Genomic DNA, 13,803 nt, shown 5'->3' with positions numbered 1-13,803 from the left:
AGGGAAACACGGGCTCTGAGGCTATACCGTGGACTTTACACATATGGGAACCACTTAGGCCTCTACATATGGAACCCAGCCTTCTACCGGTTTGCAAGGATTCAACGAGTGAAGGCCTGGTGCCGGACGTTCCCCCACGTCTGGCTGCCGAGGGGATGGAGGAGCTTGACAGGGTCTACAGTACAGACACTCTGGAGAAGTTTCTAGCAAGTCGACACTAAACCGGGGCCTCTCCGTGCCTCTACCCGTTTGAGATGAGAACACAGGAGTATACCGGCTCCACACGAAGGCTATAGGATCTAGCGAACGTGGGGGTCACCCAGCCTGCAGCTCTACAAGTATCTGTCAGTGCGGCGCCACGAGTCAGCGCCCAGCAGGATGCAGTACTCCTAATAGAGTGCTCGCAACCTGAGCGGGCAGGGCACACCCTGTGCCTGATAAGCCAGGGTGATGGTGTCCACTGTCCAGTGGGCCATCCTCTGCTTAGAGACGGCATTCCCCTTCTGCCGGCCTCCGTAACATACAAAGAGCTGGTCTGAGGTTGTAAAGCTTTGTGTCCGGTCTACGTAGCCTCTGAAGGTTGAAACAGGACAGAGCAAAGCCTAGGGCTGGTTCTGCCTCCTCCGGGGGCAGCACTTGCAGGCTCACCACGTGATCCCTGAAGGGAGTAGTGGGAACCTTGGGCACATAGCCGGGCCGGGGCCTCAGGATTACCTGGGAGTCAGTCGGTTTAAACTCTAGGCACGAATCGTCGAGCGAAAATGTGTGCAGGTCCCCTACCCTCTTGATGGAGGCCAGTATAAGCAGGAGCAGAGTTTTCATTGAAAGAAACTCTAGCTCAACTGACTACAAAAGGCTCAAATGGGCCCTGCTTTAGTGTTTTAAGCACCAGAGACAGGTCCCAAGAGGGTATGGAAAGGGGCCGGGAAGGATTTAACCTCTCGCCCCCCTAAGGAACCTGATGACCAGGTCATGCTTCCCTACCGACTTCCCTACCACAGGGTCATGGTTAGCAGCAATCTTTCCTTTTTTTTTTTTTTTTAGAGACATAGACTTAAAGGGTGGAGGGAGACAGCCTTCGCTCCAACCCTTGCTGCAAAAAGGAACGCACGACCCTGATCGGGCATCTCCGGGGGTCTTCTCGGTGAGAAGAACACCACTTGACGAACAGGTTCCACTTCAAGGCGTAAGCGTGTCTTGTAGACAGTGCTCTCGCCGAAGTGATGGTGTCAACTACCTCTTGGGGTAGGTCACCTAGAACCTCTGCGTCCCGTCCAGGGACCAGACATGAAGTTTACAGAGGTCTGGACGCGGGTGCCACAGGGTGCCCCGTCTCTGAGTCAGTAAATCCTTCCTCAGAGGAATCTGCCAGGGAGGAGCTGTCGCAAGGAGCATTAGTTCGGGGAACCAGGTCCGAGTGGGCCAATACGGCACCACAAGCAGGACCTGCTCCTCATCCTCCCTGACCTTGCACAGCGTCTGTGCGAGAAGGCTCACTGGGGGAAACGTATACTTGCGCAGGCCCCGCGGCCAGCTGTGTGCCAGTGCATCCATGCCAAGTGTTCCCTCGGTCAGGGAGTAGAACAACTGGCAGTGAGAGGTTTCTGGAGAGGCAAACAGGTCTACCTGAGCGGCTCCGAAAGGTCTCCAAATCAGCTGGACCGTCTCCATTCTCTCAGGAGCGTAGCTCATGACAGCTCATCGGCCATATGGTTGAGCAGACCCGGAATGTGAATGGCACGAAGTGACCTCAGAACCTTCCGACGCCAAAGGAGGAGGTGTCGGGCAAGTTGCGACATGCGACGGGAGAGCAGGCCACCTTGTTCGTTGATGTACGCCACAGTTGCCGTGTTGTCCGTTCGGCCCAGCACGCGCTTGCCTCGTAAGCGCCCTCTGAGACGGTTCAAGGTGAGGTGCACCGCTAACAACTCTAGGCAATTGACATGCCAGTGCAGTTGGGGACCCGTCCACACCCCCGACACTGCGTGCCCGTAGTACGTGGCCCCCCAGCCGGTGGTGGAGGCATCCGTGTAAACCACAGCATGCCTGGAGTCCTGTTCTAGGGGCACTCCTGCCCGGAGGAAGGCAAGGTCTGACCACGGGGTAAAGGTTTGGCGATAGGCCGGTGTAACTTGGACCTGGTGAGTGCCGCGTTGCCACGCCCACCTCGGGACTCAGCCATGAAGCCAGTGCTGAAGCGGTCTCATATGAAGCAGCCCCAGCGGTGTAACTGCCGCTGCAGCTGCCATATGCTCCAGGAGCCTCTAAAAAAGTTTCAGTGGGATCGCTGTCCTGTCCTTGAATGAATTCAAGCAGTTCAGCACCGACCGCGCACGTTCCTCTGTGAGGCGTGCTGTCTGTTTGACCGAATCCAACTCCATTCTTATTGTACTCTTTTAGAGAAATTGGCTCTTTTAGGGAAATGCTCTTTTACGTGCTGAGACGCACAGGGGAAACGGCCGTTTGCAGCACGACAGGGGGTAGTGCAGCCTGAAGTGCACAACCCACTCGACACAGGAACGACCACCACTGAAGCGCCATCCGCCAACACAAAAAGCTCCCGAGAGCACGCTAGACTCGTCACACATGAAGCAGTTTGGTAGGAGCAGAACGATGTTGTCGCTCAGCTCCGAAGCGAAAAGCCTTTTTATGCTCACGCTGTGATCAGCGCCAGCTGGATGCAATCATCACATGCCAATGTGCATTGGCTCGTTTAGTTTACACTCGAAGTGAATTGGTCTCTCTAAGCGAGCTCCCAATTCGTCGGTCACCAACGTGACTCGGAGTGACCGACTGAAAGGGAACAGTTATTTTACAGCAATTATTAAACTTGGTTAATGTTAATTATTATGGTTGTAATAAATTAGAATAATCAGCATATTGTGTAATAATTTATTCAATTATTTTTTTAATTAAATGACAGCCCTGGTTTATAGAGACATCCTTGGCATTTGGATTCAAAGGATGCTGGGAAAGACAACTGTTGAACTGTTGCCAGTAAATAGAGTAATAGCATGTGTCGACATGTATAACATTCAAAAACCGATGGATACTGAATTATTCAAATAAAATGACCTGGCACAGTGATTATTCTGAGCCTTAAAAGCTGCAGCGGCTCAGTTGCCAAGTACTGAGATATTTCCTCTGTAGATTTTTAAATGCCTTTGCTGCTTATGAAAGCTCTGGTATTTTCTACAGGACAGATGGCTTACTGAGTTTATTCCTGAACCTCAGTGGTAAAGAGAACACACTGACCATCACAAAGGACATTTCCTGACCAAGAGCGTCCAGGCATGACATTTGAGCAGAACTTGTACTTTGTGACGTACATTTGCTTGTGGTTTGCATATGCTGTTATTTTATGGTGTGAGTAGGCAATGGTTGATGAAAATTATTTACTTTTGATTATACTTAAAGGGGTAGTTCATCCCCCCATTTTTTTTTAGTTCACTTGTTGATGCTGCTTTTGTGGATATAAATGTGTTTATGTGCATGAGTACATCTGTGCATGTGTTTGTATGTGTATGCAAATGTGTGAATGATGACTGTATGCTTGAAAAAACTGTTAAAGACACAGCATAACCATCGTGCTGGTGTGGATCAGTGTGTGTGCAATCTACCAGTACAAATAGAGCAAGTGCTAGTGGGGAAAAACAATGTCCAAAAAAAGTAAGTTTACATGGACAACAATACTCTGATTACGAATCTACCATGTAAACAGAGATTTTTTATTACCTTAATCCGGCTAAAGTCATATTCGAAGTAAATAGAAATCAAATTAAGACGTGGAGTATTCCTATTTTAGTCGCATTACTGAAGTGCAGTATAGACATGTAAACACCTTAATCACATTATTACCGTCGTGTAGGACTTTTCGCTGCATTTTGCGCCAGGATACACACATGGCAGTGGTCAACCGTTTGACGGCAAAAAAGTGCTTCAACACCGCCATCGTCTGTATGCACGTACAAATAATTAACTGCACTTGAAGCTTTCATAAAATTTAAAATGAAACACCCAAAACGGTACATGTCTTCATCACGAAGTCGAACTATATGTTTATACGTAAAATTTCGGAGGGGTCGTTGGATGGCGTCATGTGGGGACGTAATGACGTGTGCCATTAATCGAACTATGTACTATAACATGTAAAACGGGAACATGAAAGGAATATTCTAAAAGCAACTCATGTAAAGACCATAATCATAATATTGGCTTATTTAGAATAAGGTAAATAATTAGATTACTGCTGTCCATGTAAAAGTCAGTGTCTGCTTGAACCACCAAGCCAAAAATAGACACAACGCTGCAGTCAGGGAGAGACAGTTCTGTACAATGAAGCAGTCAATGAAGCAGATTAATTGGGATGATGAAAGAATGTCAATGTCAAGAATCCAAGAATGTCAATGTCAAAAAAACTAAAAACAAAGCATAAAAAATCAACTCACCAGCGGTTAATGAGCAAACTTCATACATCCATGCTTATAGGTCTTAGTAAAGTCCAACACCACTTAGACAAAGAGCCAGCAAATCATAAACATAAACCTTTAACATTATAATTTTAACATGTTCATTGCAAATGCTCTGTTGTGGGGAAAAATAGCTACCCTACTTATCTTGGGCAAGAGAACTTGGAAATTATTAGGCAAAATAAGCATGTATATGTTAGTACAGGAACCACACACACATATTGTGACGAGTGGGGCGGTGGAGTAAATGATAATGAGAGACACCTGCGCCACTCACCAGTCTCGAGTCCCACGGAGGAGCTCCGGAAGGATAAAAGGAGATGCGACGACAGTGAAGGATGAGAGAGGATCAGGCCTGGACTATTTATGTTGTTGTTTTATTATGTTTTATGCGGCAGTCGTCCGTAAGGGGCTGCCACTTTTACTTTAGTTTTGTGTTCATTAATTTATTTATTAAAGTGTCATGTTTAGATGTTCGCCGGTTCCCACCTCCTTCAAACCTGTACATCAAACAGGGACTGCTGCACTGTAAATAAATACACAATTGAGGTGTAATATTCTGCTTGCTTCAACTAAACACGTACCTTGCATTGCACTTGTAAATGGAGTTAGACTCTACTTAAAGCCAACCACAGTGTTACTCTCAAGTTACTAATGCAGTTTAAAAACAAAAAAGTTTCTGCAGACGGTTCCATTAGCACTCTGCAAACTCTCAGCTGACTGCAGGTGTAGGCTTTCACCAATAACACTAGAACACAACAGTGCTCAGAAATAGTGTAGCAAAGCACAAGCAATAATAACTGCTAACAGTGTTTTTCAGTGTAAAATGGAGGAGTGGAGGAGTGAATTGTGCCAAAAATCTGGTAAAATGTGTTAAATCGTTTATTTTATTTTTTTTCTCCAGGCAGACGAGGGGGCCAGTTTTTGCTTACTAATCTATTGCTCAGGAATGGAAACACAAAGGTGGCTAAGCTTTGTTGGAATAAAGAGCGGGAATTTTTATTAGTGCTAGGAACAAAAGATGGAAAAAGATTAAAGTGACAGAGTGATCTGTGCATTAGTTGTGGATTTTCCAGTGATATCTCTTTCTGCAAGTTATACCATTACCTCTAGGTGGCGACAAGTGAGTTAGTCTTTATGAACGTGTTACTTGAGTCATTCACCTAACCATTTCGTTAAGAACATTGATTGATTCAATAACGCCAATGCAGTATGGTGCTCAGAGATGCACAACAATGGTGGAACAAAAATAGACCAAGTAGCCAACGATATTTTGTGTAAAATGTAGTTTATTTAATGTTAACATATTGTTTATTCAGTGTTGTATAAAAGCACTTGTGCTGTTGGTCTGAATATTAGCTGGGCTGTGCATACATGCAACACAATCTGTGGATGATTCATGGAACAGCTCTCTTGCTCATGTAATTTATATAATAATAATAATACTATTTGTAGAACACACAGGAACTTGGGTCTTATATGCTGACAAATTATTTTTGTACCAGCCTCCAACTTATAGCTTTGAAATTTTGAAGTCTTAGTAAATAGGCCTTTTCCCTCTATTAATTATTTCTTTCTTCTTTTTCATTCTACATTTTGCACTTTTTTTTCTTCTCACTTTTCCATTTTCTTCCTTCCTTCTATTCTTTTGTAAGGTAGCTAAACACATTTGCTCCTTCGATAATGTCCACTCCTGTGAGGATCCTCATTAGGTCTGTGTTCTAATTAATCCTCCTTGATTTCCATGTGGCTTGCTCTCTCTTTTACACTCTCTCTACCAGCCCTGTAAATCCTCACATGGTGGATTACTCTTACTCGTGGGTGGGAAGAAAAAAAAGAAAGAAGAGGAAATGTTCACAAGTCATTTACAAGAAGCACATTTCAGTTATAACGCCCACCTCAGGAATTGTAACGCAGGGAAAGACCTTTTCATTATCTGTTTGTATAACAAAAAAAAGGAAAGCGAAACTGGCCATCTATGACCTCTGTGACCGTTATATGGTTGATCCAGAGAAGAAACAAATATACTTAGGTTGGGTGGTTATGAGTAGATGGGGGTGAGTAGCCTATACTCTCGTGAGCATAGTAGGCTTATGGATCTCTTCTATGACTTATCCTCTAGTGGTGGGCAGTAGTTCTGTACCGAATCAATTTCAGGCATTCCCTGTCTGCTTCCAAAGTCCTCTAAAGGCCTTAAAGCCACTGAGAGCCCTGCTCTGATGACTTACTCATGGCTTCCAGAGTCAACCTTCAATTCTGCAGAAAGATACTCTCACTTCCTGTGGCCATATGTCTATCCCCTGGCTATCCCAACATGATCTCATACGAATTTATTGATATTTATGGTGTGGTTGCACTACACATAAATCACATAAATATAAAATGTCTTATAGACACTGTATAGCGTAAATAATTTAATGTATTGACTGCTTCTGAAAAGTAATCATCTCATATATGAACAGCTTTAGAGATTTACAGATGCTTTATGAATCCTTTTAGGTTTGTAAAATATTGAATACGGAGTCAAAACTTAAAAATGTTAAAATTAATAAAATATATGTATTTAAAAATAGGTTTATAATAGTATATTGTGACTACAGTTAATGTCACTGTAAATGTATCTGCTTTTTAATATTGTTGTTAGGTTTAGGTAGGGGTGAGGTTAAGAATCAAATATACCTTCATAACTGAATGTTTACAAAATTGTGATTACGTAACCACTTACATTTTGTCAGTATGTTTATGTTGTGTTTCAGCATGTAGCCTATTCAAACGTACAAACATTTACACTAATGTTCAAATGTTTGGGGTCAGTAAGGTAAAAAAAAAGTAATTTTTTTGTTTTGTTTTATATTTATGAAAGAAGTCTCTTATGCTCACCAATGCTGCATGTATTTTATCAGTATTTTGAGGGGGATTTTTTTTTCTTTGTTCATCCTAATAAGTTGGTGGGTGGGTGTTGAAAGGAAGCTGACTTTGTGGCTTCAACTCCATCTTTCATCTCCAGTCTTATAATAATGTGACTGGTTGCAATGGAAGTCGATCACTCTTAACAGTAGAATATGTAAATCCTTGCACTGGAGGAAACCATAAATTCTCCATATTGAGTGGGAATGCTGGCATGCAGATGAATGTCTCTCTCATTGCAATGTACTTTAATCTTCATAATCCTGAGGTTTGAGGAATACTCTAATCCATAAGAAAGCGTTGCCACATATATTAATTTTCAGCCCTCTGTTGGAAAATGGCACTCAATTGGGAGTAAGCGGTATGCATTATGGTGGTTTTTGATCGATAACCTCCACATCGTGCCGCTGATTGAAATAGATATTTGCCGTGGAGTTGTTTCTCTCCATAATGATCTCATTTCATATTCTTGCCTCAAACAGTTCCTCACCCTCTGATGCATAAGGCAAGCTATGCACAGAGCCCACCCAGCATAATCATGCAAGATTTACGGTGGCGAAGGGAATGCTAGCTAGTTAGCTCTTGACATGGGAAATAGCCTTATGGAAAACATTACGTCTTATCTGTATTTCTCAGGAGAATTTCACCTGCTGTCTTTATAAGGCCAATTTGTGGTTAACAGGCTTTACCTCAGGGCTTCCACATAGATATACTGGAAACATTTCTGTACTATATGACCTAGCATAAAACATGCCTGAATATCCAGATAATCAGCTCCATCATCTTTTAAACTTTTAAAACAGCTCATTACGGGGCCAATTAAATTAAACACCTTATTCTAGGAAGCATTTGTGGGCCTCAAAGTCAAAATATGCTCTTGGGCCAGGTGCCACTGTTTCTTTTATGTAGACAAGATAAATTCTGAATAAAAGTGTCTGTTGTGGTTTAAGACTGCTTATTAACCCAATCCAGCCTAAGGCCGAAGCAGCATCTCTTACAGATGGCATAACAGTATAGTTCAGTTGCTGAGCCGGAAGATACAACTGTTAATGAAACAGCAGGAGAAGGCTGTAGTTTGCCCAGGAAAACCATTAGGCAGCAGAGTCAGTGTGGGTTTGAGGCGGTATATATGGTCAAAAGTTTCCCGATTGTCTAGGCACTTCTCAAGTCATTGTATCCCACAATAAGTTCATCCATGTCAGTGTAACCGGGCATCAGATGGATTGTAGATAAAGCACATTTATCTGCTTGTTATTTTCAAGCACAGTAAGATAAATAGCTTCTGTCGTTTATCTCATTTGCAGATCCTGCTGTGAATTCTGCTGTTGCAGCAGTCTTCTGCAAGCAAAAATTCATCCCACACATTGACATCTGTATTCAGAAGGCTTGACAGGTAAGTTACTTTTAATTGTACTGACGTTCTGTGGATAACTGAAACTCAGGACTCAACATTAAAGATGGCCCGGTGACAATGAGCGTTTCAGACCAATTGACAGAACTCTAACTTGCCCTTCTCGGGAAATTTACCTGGATCTTGTTTATTTTTTATGCCTTGCAAGCTTAAATATTAAATGTTCTTTTATGTGTTCTTCTTACCAATATAATGATATTAAGCTATATGTATTTTGGAGAAAAAAAAAAGAAAAAAGAAAAAAAAAACTACCTTACCAACTATTAATAAGCAGCAAATTAGGAGTTTGTCAGGGAAAACTCTATTTTCATGTGATACCATAATGTCAATATTGTACATTACATGTAAAAGGTTTTATAGAGAGAGTGAAAAAGAAAAAGAAACAAAAACAAAAAATAATTTGTTTTATTGTTTCTACAAATAATAACAACAATAATAATAAAAAAGTTTAATTATAATAGTAGTGCTTTGACTGGGCTGGCAAGGGAAAAAATGCCTAACCTTCTTCTTCATATGAAGTCTTGTTTCTGCTCTGTTCTCCTTCCTCCTGATCCTCTGTGTCAGTATGACATTTTCTCCCCAAAGGGCACATGTGAGATGAAATTACTCTGAGGTGTCAAACACGTCATCGCCACATGTTTAAATGCCCAGTTTCAAATGCCAGCGTCCGCTAGTGGAGCATGGCGCATTGAACGTTCTGGCCACTTGCAGTTCCTGTCACGTTTGTGGTTTCTGCTTCAGCAAGGAACATGAAGCAGAAATATTCTTTGAAATGATTGAGAACATGTAGGTAAGAGACAGTAGTTGTTTTACATGTGGTTTCTTTTTTGTGCTTATTTTGTTTTGTGAAAACAAATTTAAAGAGGGAAAAACTCATTACCTCGAGGCATTCTAAAATTAAGCATTTGGTTGCTTTTCTCATATTTTTAGCATCTGATCTCTTCCCTGATCCCTCCCTGTGTGCTCACCTCTATTTCATCCTTCCATTTGTTTCCTAATGTAGTAGATGCTGAGAGCTCTCACGCTCCTCTCTCACAGGCTGATCAGCCAGCACTCTAAATTTTGCCTCCTAATTCAGCTATTCTGCAATTACACACAGGTCTCAAAGGCGAAACGGTTGGAAAGACCATGACTGGAATGAAAGTCTCAGCATAAGTGTGAATATGTGGGTATCATTTTCTACAGTGTCAGTATTACTGTCAGAATGCTAAAACGCTCAGTAGAAATTAAATTAAAGGGATGTGTGTAATTTGGTTTATGCTAAATGCTCTCTGATTCCAGTATAATATCCAGAGACAACTGTAAGTAAGCATTTGTAGATTCACTCACCTCAAAGTGTAAACGCTGGGGTTTGTGATGCTATCAGAACATGTACACTACTGTTCAATAGGTTGAGGGTCAGTAATTGTTTTATAGTAATTAATACTTCAGTAAGGTTGCATTGAACTGATCAAAAAGTAACAGTACAGACATGTACATTGTTACACTTACTGAAATAAAATACATTTAAGTTGAAAACTTTAACAATTTTAACATGTTTTACCATTTTAAATTGTAATATTTGACAACATTGATTTTACTGTATGTTTCAAAAACATAAAAAAACGTACTAACCCCAAACAGTATATGTATTATGCTTACAAAAATCTATTTAGTCAGAATACACAGCTAACTTTGCATGGAGGTCAGTGGAAAAAGTTGCTGTTACTACATCTACCAGCAGGGGCTTATGGGGCCTTGCTAATCAGCTAAACCTCAACTCTTCATTGAAACATTCAAATCAGCCTAGCACCATTATCTCAACCAATGGCATGAGTTTGGGTTTTAGATCTGTTAGGCTGCCCAATCGTAAAGGAGGAGAAACTTTAATATTAATTAGTAATTAATAAACAATTTTTATAGTCATCAGTGAACTGGCTACACTCCATAAGAAGTTGAATTGGAATTTTAATTGACCTTTTGCAGGAAGTATGATTGACAGGCGATCTGACCAATCATAACGCAGAATCTGCCATTTTTGTCCGACAAAACAAACCAGACAGGAGAGTAGATTAACATCAGTGGATTTGAACTTGAAAAATGCTTCCACGGTTGAAACAAGATACCTTCTGATGTTCATTCATGTTTATGTCATGATATAACTAGTAAAGAGGAAGAGATGATCCGTTCACTTGCTTCTTTAACTGAGGCGCTACAGAGATCTGTCACGACACATCAAAAAACAAAACTGTATTTATTGTTTGAATTTCTTAAAAACATGACAAAATTTCAAAACTTACACTTTGTTCATAACAAAAGTAACCTGCTCTGTCTTGTCTGTCAGTGCATTGTAAGTTTTCTCTGTGTTCCATGATATATTTTTCACTGCGTGACAACATGATGTGTAGCTTGTCAGACAGCAACAGTAATGAAGGGGGGCGGGTCTTTGCGAAGGATCAATTGAAATAACAGGAAGGATCTAGCTGTTGTTTTTTAAAACTTCAAAACTTTTAATCTGTATAGTTAAGCCAGGCTTTATCAAGGCAACATTTAACTTTGTTTTGATAAATTCAGCATTTTCTACTTTTCTACTTACAGTTCTTTCAATTTATTTGATTCTACTTCCTTGCATTCAAATATGAATTGCAGTCCTGCATCCTGTAGTCTTCCTCGGGAATTGTATTGCAATTTAAAAGGCATTCTTAATTAATTTTGAATAATGCACAACTCTGATAGTCATATGATCTCATCAGTAATGCTGAATTGACATTTAGAAACAGGGTAAGAAACATTCCCCTCTCAGTTTTCCACTTTTTAAACTTTTAACAGATGTTAAGGCCAAAAATAACTGGCCTTATGCTGTATTTGCATGACACATTGTCTGTTTATTATTATTATTTATTTTCTCACCAGTTGCATCACTTTTGCAATGAATATTTGGGAAATATTGCACCCAGTATGTTTTAATACATCCAATATAGAGGCATGATTAAGCCATTAAAGACACATCAGCCATCCAAATGTATTTTTAATTTGCAGAGAACTCGGCTGCATTCTGTGCTAGTTGATCTGATGTTTTAATTAAGTCATGTCCATAAGAGTGATTACAGAATGAGAGCAGGAAGGCTCGACTGATACTGTGCGTGCCCTAGAAAACTGTTCGCTGTGCAAACTCTATCAGATTGACCACCTCCATCTCCCTGTGCATCTGAAGGCTACTTTTACACTCGAGTAACGCATGCCTGTAGCTCCATTTAACATCAATCCCGCAATCAGAGCACTTGCGTCGAGGATAGCAGAATGTTTTTTCGCCCTGATAATTCACCGTGTGTGGTGTGATTGCTCATATTTGTGCTGATTTTATGTTTCACAAGGTGCATGGTTTTTAAAAGCTTTTAGAAGAAATCCTAACAACACCATAAAGATGACAGTATTAAAGAGCAAATTCACAGGCATTTTTTTTTGTTAAATCTTGATAACTGTAATGGGCACTAAAAGTGGTAAAGGGAAAGATCAGACATTAGTCTTGCTGAGAGACTCCAGTCATATACCTCTGAAATCAAGGCCCCATCTGGTAGGCTGACAGGCAGTCACAGCTTTGCGAAACCAGCAGCTGATGGCTAGATTGAAGAACTGTTTCCTTCAGATCTGAAGAGATGCTTCTGAACGGCAAAACAGTGCAAAGAAAGGAAGCTGAAATCTCATTCAGTGTCAGGAGCTCTTTGAAAACCATCTCACCTTCACAGCACAATGAAAAAAATATTTGTCACAAAGGACAGCTCAGTAGCGCTGGCGCGTGTGGCCCCGCTATTAGCTACCTGATGTGAAGGTTATATGAAGGAATGATTAGTGCTGGCTGAATGCTGAATATAAGTGTGACAGTGTGTGCTCTGATAAGTTACCACACCACTGGTTTTCTTTATTATTCTTTGAATTAATTCTCAGTGGCGGTTAGTTTCGTGTTGGTTTCATGTACGATGATCTTCTGACTTGGCCAAATAGAAGTGGATAATGGAGCTGACATTAAATGACATATCAAAGTAAACAGGCTAAAATTAAGGAAGCAAATGCATTTTTATAAATAGATGTACATTTAAAATAAAAATGCATGTTTTAAGTTATGTATAGGTGTACTCGTGAGAAAGGTAAAGACTTTGTGTTTTGGCTCAACCAGTGGCCTTAGTGTGAGACTATGTTTTTGGCTGATTAATAGTAGCAAAGGGAGTGTTTATTTATTTATTTATTATTTTCAAATTGGTGTACTGTGTGATGTGGACAGGCAATGTTTAAATCAAGCGTAGAGTTAGTTTTGGCAGGTCACGGTAGTCAAGCTCGCATCAGCTGACTCTCAGCTGATCCCCATCTACCTATGGGAATACGACACCTATCTAAGCATTCATATATAAGGTCCCTCAGTATTATCAGCAGTTTTTGCATTGCTCAATAGCTAATTAAATGGCGAATTCGGCAGGCAAAACACCATCATCACTAGGAATCGGGAATTTAGAGAAGTGGAATTCGTTTCCCCTATGGTCTCACCTCCGATTCATTCAAGTTCGTTAACTTGAACACGTGAATTCACCGCATTGATCATAAGCTGCCTGATTCAGAAGTCACTGAGTTAGCATTACTTCACGCATCTCTACATTATTGTCATGGACTCCACGAGTTATGTGACTGACTCAAGAACAAGTTCAGATGGGAACTTCATCCCCAAGAAGGATATCAAGAGATCAGCATCCACTTCACAGCTGCTATGTTTCACTCTCTGGAATGTCTTCACAAGCTAAGTTCCATTTAATGCTCTCAGGTTATCTGCAACATGCATGTTGTTAAGGCTTTCTGTGTTGTTTAGACTCATTTATTTGTTTTCAGTTAAATGCTTGTGCTAGTTTATGCGAATGTGTGGTACTTATTTGTTGTCACTGGCAACACGCTTGTTGGTGCAATATGCTGCGCTTAACTGGAGGTCTAATGTCATTTCATGCATTCTGAGTTATTTACACTGTTAAGAGTTGGATTCTTATGCGCGTGCGC

At 41.0% G+C, this 13,803-nt stretch overlaps 1 protein-coding gene across 1 annotated transcript in view; it reads left to right on the top strand.

Annotated features, from left to right (window-relative positions):
* The first annotated feature begins 8,694 nt into the window (after positions 1-8,694).
* The window catches only part of LOC107567926 (leucine-rich repeat and immunoglobulin-like domain-containing nogo receptor-interacting protein 2), a 175,238-nt gene continuing 170,129 nt past the window's right edge, over positions 8,695-13,803 (top strand). Inside the window, exon 1 of the mRNA XM_016253728.1 lies at positions 8,695-8,769. The gene's annotated coding sequence lies outside the window, so the exon portion shown is untranslated. The remainder of the gene's footprint in view (positions 8,770-13,803) is intronic.

This window comes from Sinocyclocheilus grahami, unplaced genomic scaffold, assembly GCF_001515645.1.
Source record: "Sinocyclocheilus grahami isolate Dianchi unplaced genomic scaffold, SAMN03320097.WGS_v1.1 scaffold1197.1, whole genome shotgun sequence".
Lineage (NCBI taxonomy): Eukaryota > Metazoa > Chordata > Actinopteri > Cypriniformes > Cyprinidae > Sinocyclocheilus > Sinocyclocheilus grahami.
The sequence above is the reverse complement of the archived record's forward strand: the minus strand, read 5'-3'. Positions and strand labels throughout refer to the sequence as shown.